The sequence below is a fragment of the Musca domestica genome, unplaced genomic scaffold, assembly GCF_030504385.1.
Source record: "Musca domestica strain aabys unplaced genomic scaffold, Musca_domestica.polishedcontigs.V.1.1 11, whole genome shotgun sequence".
Lineage (NCBI taxonomy): Eukaryota > Metazoa > Arthropoda > Insecta > Diptera > Muscidae > Musca > Musca domestica.
The window spans coordinates 13,201,980-13,215,085 of NW_026712133.1; the positions used below are offsets into that span (position 1 = coordinate 13,201,980).

The 13,106-nt window shown below is 34.0% G+C and overlaps 1 protein-coding gene across 8 annotated transcripts in view; it reads right to left on the reverse strand.

The window, feature by feature from the left end:
• The window catches only part of LOC101892541 (mitogen-activated protein kinase-binding protein 1), a 401,509-nt gene that overhangs the window by 65,945 nt on the left and 322,458 nt on the right, over positions 1-13,106 (reverse strand). The gene's annotated exons all lie outside the window — the stretch shown is intronic.

The following is a 13,106-nucleotide window of genomic DNA, read 5'->3' on the forward strand; positions in this document are numbered from 1 at the left end:
ACCTGAAATAAAAAGAAAAACAATATTTTAGTAATTTATTTCGATAAATAATAATTATTTCGATAACAAAAAACAATAATAATAATAACAGTTATTGTTATTATTAGAAAAAACATGTATAAATATTTTTTTATACAAGACATGTAAAAGGTCTGACATCTATAGTTGACCTGTAAAAAACCATCCACCTGAAGAAGACATATTAAAGGCTATCGCTCGAAAATATAGGGTGATAATTTTCTCTTGAAGTTTAGAATGTATAGAAGACTCATAAAAGGTTTTCTTTAAATCTATAAATGCAGGGTGAGGTGAAAAAAACTGCAACCAACTTCAGACTGCTGTCATTTCTAAGCCAGCTTTTAAAATTATTCCATTGACAGCTCTTTATATTGTTTACAAGCGTATAAAAGCATTTTGGTGAGAATTTTCCAGAAAAAAGTTATTCGTGATGGAATTCAAGCGAGATAATGTGATTTCTTTATATCTGGCTGGAAAATCACAAGCGATTATCGTTCGAGAACTCCAGCATTTAATTGTGAATAAATCTTTTGTTTCTCGTACCATCATATCGCAATATTCCATTCGGCAAATATTGAAAAATGAGCTTGGGGTAAAGCTATTGAAATTCCAAAAAGTGAGAGAACTCACACCGCGATGGAAAGAAAATAGACTCAAAAGAGCTAAAGAGAACAAAATGATCGTGTTTACTGCGGAAAATGTAAACCTTCGATTGGCCACCAGAACTCAAGCGCCGGCCATGGTGATTGTGTGGGCCATAACAGCCGATGGTCGATCTCAGCTCGTATAATCGACCGTGGCATGAGAATAAATGCCGAATATTATCGCGAAAGCATTCTGGAGGGTGTATTAAAGCCTTGGGCACCCAAACATTTTGGCCGCAGACCTTGGGCAGCACGCGCCACCCAAGAATGATTACAAAATCTCCGGATACCAATCCGTTGGACTATTGTGTCTGGAGTATTTTGGAAAGCAAGGTTGGCACTAAAAAGTACCAAAGTGTCGATCACCTCAAGCAAGCGCTTCGCCGGGAACGGGCCAAATTACGGCAGAGTAACATTGGGGCAGCGTGTGACGGTTTCATTGGCCGTTTGAAGGCCATAATTCGTGCCAAAGGTGACCAATTCGAACAAATCTAAACTTATTCTAAAATTTAATTTCCGACATTTTTTGCTTTCATTCAGTAAAATAAAAAATGTAAAAATAATGGCGTTTGACTTTGTTGTAGAGTTTTTATCTCACCCTGTATTTACCGCTTACCTACTTATTTTTTATTGAAAATAAATTAATATTCAAGCTTCAGGCTATGACTTCATTATTTAAAAATATTTAAAAAAAAATCGTGGCTTTGTTCTGTTTATCTTGATCGGCAATCATAGACTATTGCCCCTCCTCCCTTCCCTCCCATCATCATCTTATTATTATTTTATTTAAATCAATTTCGATATTGACAAACATTTGCCGACCGTAGCCATAAATCTTAGTATCAGCTGTCATTTGGGAATTGTTGTTCAAATTTGAATAATTCCCAAAACTAAAATGTTTCCCTTTCCTTTTTGCTTTCCGTAACTATAACAGTTTTATTAATTAGTGTTACTTTTTTATCATTTGTTGAACAAATCAACGGTTGTTCCTTTTCTGTTGACCAGTGATTGGCGATAATTTGGTCATAATGTCGATGACTAAATTTGTGAGGCTGTCTCATTCATTTTTCGGCTGAAAACAATAGCCTTTAAAATTTGCATAATTCCAGATTATTTATTTATTATTTTGCGAATTCTTAAAACGTTTATTAGGAGGAAAATTGAAAAAAAGACTTCGAATTCAACCGAGATTTTGTCTCAGCTAGTAATTTCAATAGGCAATAATTGGTTTTGTATAGAATATTTAAAAACTATATCAATCCATGAAAAAAAACTATCGCAATTTTGGTAGCCTTCTGCATTGCCAGTAGGTCAAAACTAAAGACAACTGATTATTCTCCCCATTATCATTAAATTAAATTTACATGGCAAAATAACTTACTTTCATCTTACCAAGTAACGGGTTTAAATTATTGCCGCCACCAAAAAGTAAAAAAAAAAAACACTAAATTCGGCCGGGCCGAACTTTTAATACCCTCCACATAGGGTGAAATTTTATATAAAAAGTATCTGAATTCAAACGAGTTCCACTTTAAACTACAAATACCATTAAGACCGTTTGAATAATGCTGTTAAAGTGGGTTAGGCCGTTATGTGGAGGCCATACCATACGGAAACCTCTATAGAAAATTTTATTCTTCAAGGATTGTCATCTACCAAATCTTCATTAATTTGAAACAATTTCTACAAATTTGAAACAGTTTCGTTGGTATATGTGACTAGGACTACCAAAATACAGAATATGGGTTTGTACCGTTGTATGTGGGCTATAAGAAAACGTGGACGTAAATTTTCAATATTCTGTCGCCGGATCTACAAATACCAATTTTTGTACAAACCCAAGGAAAAATGTGGCAAAAATCATCAAAATACCAAATATTGGGAGGTACCGTTATATGGGGGCTATATCAAAGCATGAACCTATATATACTATGTTCCGCCACCGGAGCTAGAATCAATTGCGAACTACAAATACCAATTTTTAGACAAATCCGTAAAAAAAAAACTTTAAATTCGAATTGTCGGAGTCAATATACAAGAGCTACGCTACAACTTAATGGTTGTTACAGTAACAAATTATGAAGCCGGTACATCATAGCTTATAGTTTCTTGAACTTATTAGCTTCACATTTGCATAAACCTGTTGACTTATTAAGCAGCGATTTCCGGTCATTAATGAATGAATATATGAATCTCTATGGCTAATTTTCTGCGCTGTCTCTGCCTCTGCTGATTTATTAAATAATATTTTATGTAAATGTGTGAATTTTTACAACAAACATTAGCCAACTAATCGTCTGCCGTTGGCGGGTCAACAAAACAACGGTTGATATGAACACCTTCATAACCTTCAGAGGGAATTTGTTGAGATTATGAAAAATGTTTGTTAGCGGTTTTAAGTTATGCTAATAAATAATGGAACCAATAATAAACTGTAAAACAGGTTCAAAATATCTATTTATACCCAACACCAATTGTTGTGAATCGGGTCAAATTTAGATATAGCCCCCATATATATCTTCAACCGATTTCGGGTAAACCTTCAATAAACATCTTCTTCCGATTTAACGGTTATTGTAATATCCACCCAAATTGGATAGATTTTTCATAATCAATCGAATTTTTCCTTTTAGTAAAACTCGGTCCAGTATATTGTTTGATCCAATAAATATTTATACCCTACACCACAAGGTGGTCAGGGTATTATGTCTTTATGCATTTGTTTGTAACAGGCAAAAGGAAACGAGATAGACCCTTTTGATGATCTGCATAGAATCACATTCTGAGTCGATTTATGCATGTCCGTCCGTCCGTCTGTCCATGTAATTTTGTGAACAAAGTACAGTTCGCATTTATTACCCGATCCAGATGAAATTTTGCACAAATCTTTTGTTTGGCCCAAGGACGAACACTATTGAAATTGGGTAAAAAGTTAGTGCCTTTTATTTATTTATTTATTTAGTATGGAATTTTGCACATACAACCAAATTAGGCCTGAAAATAAGTATGACAAATTCGATCGAAATCGGTTCAGATATAGCTATAGCTCCCATAAATATTGTTTATCCGATTTGTTATTTTTGTCCTCCGCAGCCGAAATATGCACTCTGTAATAACAATATTTGGGGAACTATATCAAATACAGCTCAGAAATACATTTGCTAAATTTTATCGAGATCGGTTCGAATTTGGATACATCTCCCATATATAACTTCGTCCGATTTACCTTTTATTGCGCACCAAACGTCTAATATTTGCCTAAATGAGATGAAATGTGGCACATACGACCGAATTTAGTCTAGAAGGTAGTATGCCAAATTTGGTGAAGATCGGTTCAGATATAGCTATAGCTCCCATGTATATTGTTCATCCGATTTGTTATATTTGTTATCCATAGCCGTAATATGCACTCCGTAACAACGATATTCAGGGAAATATATAAAATACAGCTTAGAAATATCTTTGCCAAATTTTATCAAGACCGGTTCAGATTTGGATATAGCTCCCATATTTACACTGGTGGCCAAAACTAAAGCAACTGAAATTACCAGGAGAATGAATGCCCTGTAACTTTTTTAAAAATTAAAAAAATGAGAAAGTTTTTCTTGTTTTAAATTAGGTACTTTATTCACTTTTTAAAAACCTAAAACAAAAAAAAACAAAATTCATTTTTATATAAGAAATAATGTATGGTAAAGTCAATTAACCAGACTTTGGCTTGGACAAAACAAAAGCAACTCTGTTGTACATTCATATAACCGCTGCAATTTCAGTTGTTTTTGCTGTGATATTTATCGCTTTTTGCAACCTTCGACAATTTCGCTTGTCATAAATCCTTTTTGGGATGTTTTTTACAACAGCATGTGTTTTTTTTTTTCGTTTTTTTAGTACTGCCCAAAGAAAGTTTAAAAATGGCTAGAAGCAAATACAGTACCTGAATAAAACAGCAAATTATCAGTGACTATCAAAACAACATATCACAGAAAATGATTTCCGAGAAATATTTCATAAATATTTCTGTGATTTCATAAATATTTCTGTATACTAAGTCGGTCTTATGAAACTGGATCAGTAGTAACAGTCCATAACGGATGAAAGCCGTGAAGAACTTCAGCCGGTACTGATCCACAAATAGTGAGAGAAATAAAAAACAACTATTTAAGAGTTCAACTGGATTGGTGAAAGAGCAATCATTGGATTGCTGCTGGTCTGCAGCTGGTCTGCATGTCCGTAAGACATCAAAAAAGTCATTTATCTGAAAAAATCAAAAAGGCTTTCGGAAACGATAATATTAAGTGGAATCAAGCTCAATGGAAAAAACATTATTTCTGGGATGAGTCTACGTTTAATATTTAAGGCTCAGACGTGAAAAATTTTACGGTGAGAAGACCAAAAAATGAAGGACTCAAGCCGCAGTGTTGCAAAGGTACAGTGAAGCATAAGGGAGGGTCAAAAATGGCGTGGCGCTGTTTTTCTTCCTATGGGCTTGGGCCTATCCATGAAATAAAGGAAGTTGTGGAACGGTTTGCTTACAAAGATGTGTTGGACATCACGTTGTTCCCTTACGCTGAGTAAAACATTCGGCTCATTTGGGTGTTTCAGCATGACAATGATCCCAAACTTGCATAAAAACTTGTCAAATATTGCTTGCGGGAGTCAAAAATCGATGTTTTGTCATGGCCGGCACAATCATCAGACCTAAACTCCATATAAAACCTTTGGAGTATCGTAAATAGGAAGATCAACCGAGATTCGGAAACAAATAAGCACAACATTTTCTAAAGAATTCGGGGTGCCTGGGAAAGCATACCCAAGGATGAAATTGAGCGTGTTATAGATTCAATGCCTCGTAGGTGTGCAGCTGCTATCAAAAATAATTGTTATGCTATAGACCACTAGCCAAAATTTAATTATTTTAAAATAAAAAATCAAAAGTTGCTTTAGTTTTGACCAAGCAAAAATTGGGTCATTTTAGTTTTCCACATATTATTTTTCGTTTCTGTATTTCGTTTTTGTATTTTTATTTTTAGTTTCTTAAAAGTGAGTTAAACCCCTCATTTTAAACTGGAAAAACAATTACGATTTTTTTATTTTTGTAAAAGTTACAGGACATTTATTGTCTTTGCGATTTTAGTTGCTTTAGTTTTGGCCACCAGTGTATATCAAATGGGCAATACAAGTCCGAATTTAAAAGATACAAATGCTTCGACATATTTGGTCTTTTGAACTTTAAATTATATTATAATCATAGCGTGCATGACTGAATTCTCCCATAAAAACTTTTGTTATGTGGAGCTCTACTAAATTAGCAAAGTGGTGTAGGGTATCATAAAGTCGGTCCCGCCCGACTTAAGGGCTTCCTTTACTGATTTTTAATATAATTCTTATCAAACCTATACCATGCACTATACAGCAATGTTTTTGGTACTAGAGTTACAAAAGCCTTCGTCTCATTTATTGAAAATCGATTCAAAGTTGGATATAGTTCCACATAAATTTCCAATACAAACTTTTTTTGTGCTACTAAATACTCATAGTGGTGTAGAATATCATATAGTCGGCCCTCCCGACTTTTTAGTTTTATTTTCTAAATATATTTCAACGCTTGAAGCAAATACTCCTCGCATTTATGACATGTGCAATAACCCAGGTCAGTGACTTCTGACGCTGGTCCTTGATGGACAATATTGTTTAGTTTGAATTGAGATTGCAACTAACAACTTTATCTTTTCTGGGAATTTTTAATCTTGTGACATAAAGAATAAATTATAAAAACTAATAAGGCATTTAAAGTCTCTTTATTGATTCCCGAGATGCATTCAAAAATCAAACTCATTTCAAAGGGTTCATCATACATCCCGTTTACCCCTTTCTCACTACACAATATCTAGTGCCATGAATATTTTATGACAGTTTTGAATGCATCTTCAAACTTTGGGTTTACCTGAATCTTGATGACTCTGCCATGATTCTTGTTTGATATTGTCATTACCACACACAACCACTGGATTCATCAACGCTGAGTAGGGTTTGAAAAGAACCTAAGCCACGACAACAACATGTTTGCATAGAACGAAAAATCGTCTATTTAATATTCCATGGAGAATGCGTGTTCGTCGTTCGTACGACAACACGAATTGAAAACGAATGAAAAAGAAATTGGAAAATATTTTTTTTTTTTCGAAAAATAGAAATTGATTGCGTGGCTTGAAGAAACCAACCATCTAGTCAGCCAGCCAGTCAGTCGAGTCAGTCGTACATATTACACACAACGTTTTGTGAAGGTATCAGAATTACGAATAAAAATTAAAAAAAAAAAACAACAAAATAGAATTGCCGCATGCATGCGTGCGCGACACTAAGTCGGTTTGTCGTTGCGTCTGGATTCTTTTTGATTTTCTTTATGGAAAATTTGAACATTTCTTAAAGGTGAGGCAGGCATTTGTCGTCATCGTAGCAGTTGTTGTGTGATCAAATCCATTGGTATGACGACTGTTATTGTTGTTGTCACTGTCTTCTATGTGTGCTTGTCGTACTGCCGGCATGTCAACCACAAATGCCGGTATGCGTTTTGTTTTTCAAATTGGTCATGGGGTTATTTAAATGGTAATATTTTAGGAGATACGATCTACGAACATTTCAATCTGACAATTTAAATCTTGGAAATTGAACAGGAATTTTTGAATCTTAAAATGTGAAATTAAATAATGAGATATTAATAACCGCTAGATCCGTCAGAATGTTTAACGCGTTTAGCTTTGTTTATATCGGATTAAATTGTTAAGCCTAGCAGAGTATAAACTACGCAGCACTGCATCTGCCCGATTTTTTCCAAATCTGAAGTTAAAGTAATCGAAAAAAGTTAAAAAGTATCAGTCGGTTTTTCCAAACCTCAGCCAATGTTCGATTATTTAAATATATTTTGACTTCTTTTATGATTATTCAAATGTTCGAAACTCTATGGAGTAGGTTTCGAAGGAATGGGCCAATATTGTTCATTGCGTATCGAACCTAAATAAATATGATATAAATGTTGCCACGTGCCTGGTTTGGACAATATTTGTTACTTTATTCACTCTGTATGAGATATGTGTTAATTTTTAGAAAATGTTAAAATGTGCGTGAGTTCTGGTACCTCGACCGAAGTATTCTATTTTCATACCTCATCTAATACTGATAAAAATATTGGTATGGGCAAAATTACAAGACAATCGAAAATTTAAACCTAATTTTAAGCGAAATCAAAAATTCCATTTTCATCTCAGGTTCCTGGTTGAGAATAACATTTAGATATAGGAAGTTGCAAAGAATGGCTGACAAGTTACGGAAGTTATGACAGATAAAAGTATTGAAAATTGTAACCCCTTGGGTGGGGTACGAGACGAGGTTGGCAGATATATATCATCTTCACAACAGATCATGTGTTAGCAAAAATGTTTGTATGTGTTAAATTTGAAGAGAGTTGGATGCTCATTTCGCTTTATTTGAGCGTTTTGATCTTCAAAAATGGTTCGATCTCTACCCTCTTAATAACAGATCTTGGGTTTATGGTAATATTGAGATGTACCAAGTCTGAATGGAATCTGATGTTAATTTATCGTTTTATGAGCTTCATGGCTATTCCAAATTCTGACCCTTTGTAAGGGAGGTACCAGAAGGTGTGGACCGATATATCCCATGTTCACAGCACATGTTATTCTAAAATAAATAAAAGGATGTGTGAAATATGAACATTTTGACCCATTCGTGGGGAAGGTACCAAAAGGAATGACCCGATCTCTACCATCTTTATAACATATCTTGTGTTGATAGAAATATTGAGATGCACTAAGTCTGTATGGAATCGAATATTAATTACGCGTTTTATGACGTTCATGGATATTTAAAATGTTGACCCTTTGTGGGGGAGGTACCAGAAGAGGTGAACCGATATATTCCCTCTTCACTGCAGATCTTGTGTGAGTAGAAATATTGGAATATGTGCAATATGGAGAGAACCGGATGCCTATTTCGGATTTTATGATCAATTTAGTTATTCAAAACTTTGACCCTTTGTGGAGGAGGTACCAGAAAGAATGGTGCGATCTCTACCATACTTATAACAAACCTTGTATTAATAGAAATATTGAGATGTGTCAAGTCTGAATGGAATCGGATATTAATTTCTCGTTTTATGAGCTTCATGGATATACAAAAGGTTGAGCCTTTTGTGGGGGAGGTACCACAGGGATCCATCTTCCCTCCAGACCTTGGGTTAATAAAAGTATTGTGATGTGTGTAATTTGAGGACAATCGGACTCTTACATCACATTTTATAAGAGTTTAAATTATTCAAAATGTTGACCCTTTGTGGGGGAGGTACTTGATGGAGTGGACCGATATTGTCCATTTTCTCACCTGACCTGATGCAAACATAGAATTTACAAAGTTAGAGCAAAATCGGATTATGTTTTCTCTTCGTGTGCTGTAAAATATTTGTTTTCAATATTTCGACCTTTTGTGGGGGATGTACAAGAAGGATTGGACCGATATTGCCCATCTCCTTACTCGAACTAAGTTTGACAATAATATACAAAGATTGGACAAAATATGATACTCCCTTCCAAGATAGACAGACGGACGGACATCGCTAGATCGACACCAAATGTCTTGAAACGGATTTGGTCCCAGGGTCTAAAATCGTTATTTCAATGGGACACGTTTTAGCCGTATAAAAAGAAAAATATACCCTCTCTAGCCATATGGCTGAGGGTATAATAAATAATGTTATAAATGAACGTCCCAATACGATAACCCTTTCTCAATACATAAATATTTAACAAATTTGTTTAACATAGGTACACTTATGTACATACGTACGTACGTACAACGGGCCACAAGTATGACATGGCAAACAAGACTGGAGAGAATTGTTGTACACTTGTCTGTCACATGAGACTCTGACTGTTTAGAAAAATCACGTAAATTAAAAGAGGAAAAAAATGCACAAACGACGTTGACGATCTTTATGGGAGATACAAAAACAAATGAGCGACCATCCTCCTGCTCCGTCTACCCCTCATATTTAAATAAATGAACAAATATAAATAGCCATGGCTCGGTGTGTGTGCATATGTTTGTCTCTACATAGGTAGTTGAATAGAAAAAAAGGGTACTTTTGCATTTATTTAAAGGCCAATTCAGAATACCAAATGAACTTCAAGCCGTTCGTTCAACAAATAGAAAAGTAATAGAGAATCAAAAGTCGGCTATTTAAATACTCCAAAGAAACAAATCTAGTTGAGTGTAGAAAAGTGGACAAATTGAGGTATGTTATGGCTATGATAGATAATTTCAAGTGACATTTCGAAGCTTCCAAAAAGGAGGCATATAACCAGATTTCATTTCAAGACTAAAATTATAAACAATCGAATAGTTATTTTGAAATAGAAAATAAAGAGAAAAGAAAACAAACATCCCACATGTTGTTTTTAGGGTAAAAAGTCAGACGTGGGAGTTGGAATTTTATGAATTTTTTTTTTTTTTTTAATAAAATTTAATTAATTTTTTTTTATTAAAAAACTTTTCATCATTATTTCATTTTTTGTTATGGCCAAGATGTATTATTATATATGGTGTATGAAACTTACTTATGGATCGTACTTTATTTGTACACAAAATGTCAAAACGCTTGTTTGAGGTGATCGACACTTTGGTATTTTTAGTGCCAACTTTGCTTTCCAAAATACACCAGACACAACTGAAAGTGAAGCGAGCAACCTCATTCTGTAACCATTCTTGGGTGGCTCAGCACGCGCCACCCAATGATGCGATGGTGCTGAGTTCTGTTGGATGTCCAAGGTTTGTTTGCGTGCCCAAGGCTTTAATATACCCTCTAGAATATTTTAACGATAATATTCGGCATTTATTCTGATGCCACGGTCGATTAATACGAGCGGAGAGCGACCATCGGCTGTTATGGTGGCCCACGGCATCACCATGGTCGGCGCTTGAGTTCTGGTGGCCAACAGAAGGTGCATATTTTCAGCTGACCTCTTTGGCAAGTAAACACGATCATTTTGTTTGTTTACAAACTGCTGGACAACGAATGTTTTCTCATCTGAGAAAACAAAATTCGGCAGTTCACCACTTTCGGCCACCCGAAGCAACTCTTTAGCTCTTTTGAGTCAATTTTCTTTCTGTTGCGGTGTAAGTTCTTGCACTTTTTGGCATTTCAATAGCTTTATCCCGAGCTCATTTTTCAATATTTGTTCAGTTTGAACTACCCGATACTCTCTTTACTCAATATAAGTTTTTTTGTTTGTAATGTTGTTAACTTTTGTGGGGTATGTTCTAGTAAGAATGTACCGATACATTCGATTTTCACACTTACCCTAACGTGGGACAAAATATTATTGGATTATTATAATCCAAAATGTTGGTCTTTTATGGAAAAGTGGTTGACAAGGAGTCGAGAAGTTACGCCATGTGGACTTATGCGTATATTGCAAATTTTTAAAGGAGTTTATCTACCTACGAAGAACTGGGGAAAACATTACAGCTAAATATTCAAAATAACGAAAATTAAACAAATTTACACATAATTATAATAACCACTAACAATACAAAATTTTATGCTACGGTTGGGTCTTTCAGAAATTAAGATAAAACCTTCAAAATGTCAAAAAATCAGGAAGTACTATTATATGGGGATTAAACATAAACGAGGACCATTATATTCCATTTTCAATTCTGAAAATCTTGGGAATAATTCAATAATTCAAAAAGTAGATGGTCATGTAAATATTTGATGGGGTCTTCAAATAATACTTCAAGGGCAAATTTAATATACCTTCCAATTTATAGTGAAGGGTATTAAAAGTTTATTTCCTCAATGCATTGTAAAAAGACTATTTTATTTCTGCTTTTTCAGAACTTTCAGCTAATCCCAATTACTCATAACAACATTTTATCTTTTGCTGAACAAAAACAATTTTGAGGCATCTATTCAAGGTTCCCACTTGAGGAAAACATTATGCAACTTCATTGGGAACATATAGCGCCTAAAGTCTGGCCAAGAATGTTACTTTAGTTTTTCGATTCAAAGTAGTAAATTTTTTATAACTTCCACTCAGTATTGAAGATATCTGCATTAATTTTAGGCAAAATTATAAAAGGAAAGGCTCAACATGTTAATATGTTGGAGAAATGATGCAGTAATTCCTCTAGATGATGAATCTTACATTTCGAACAAAGTAGCAATTTCCTCGAGAAATTTGAAGAATTTTCCATAAATATTTTACGCTGGTTCAGTTTCTGTCCAATATGTAGGAAATCTGGTTTCATGGTTGTCTACGGCGACTCAAAAATTTCTTTTCGCAACAAATAACCACCAATGCATATCAAAAATAACTTATCACAATACCATTGAGCTATTTAGATTATATCAAATGATATCAACTTCAAAACAAAATCGATTTATATCAACGGAATCAGAGATAGAACAAGAAAATCCAAAACAAACGAATGAATGATGTCATCCACCTCCTCTCCATTCAATGCACACACTTAACATGTTTCCTGAACAAACATTTTTGCAAAATAAAAAAAAAAAAATAAAATATTAATAATATGCCGGACAATTGAATGTTGTTGATAATTCCAATAGAAATTCTCAAGTTGACAATTTTGGGAAGGGAGCTACAAAAAAAAAAAAAAAAATCAGCTGAACAGATTTATGGCGTACCATGAGAATTTAACACTGGTAAAAATTGGTTTTGGGGAATATTTTGTCAACACAATTTTGTCAAAAAAGAATTGAAAAAAAAAAAAAAAATGCCGTTTGTTATTTTTTTGGAAACTTGTGATGCGTGTTTTATTTTCACCATTGGCACACGCTCACTCAAAACTCTGAATGACTTCATTAAAGCCGAAAAAATGTATTCATCAAAGAATTCTGTTTCCATAAAAGAAACTAAGCCAATGAATGAATTTAATACAATAACAGAAATTAAAAAAAAAATAAAAATAACGATTTATCTGTGAAAATTTCTAAATTCCAAATCTATTGAAAACTAAAAAAAAACTTTTGCTACTTCCGCAAAAAGAAGCAAAAACCCAAATCGCATGACAAAGATGTAAATAAATCTTCAGATGGAGATTATTGAAACAAATTGCTAGTGGAAAAAAATTGTTCGAGAAAGTTTGGCAATCAATAAAACTTAATTCTAGAAAAGTCCGTTGAAATCGAAATTCACAAATAATGCCAAACAATATAGGAAATGTTAGTTCTTATACAGTTGAATTTAAAAACAAAATACTAGAGAACATTTCGAAAAAATAACAAAAATGGATACGGTAAGGAGAAGCAGCTTCAATGAAAGTAATAGAAAAAAAAAACATTCCTATATTAGGTACTAGTAAGTGTCCCCTACTTCGTCAGCGAAATGTCCACCTTAGGCCTTT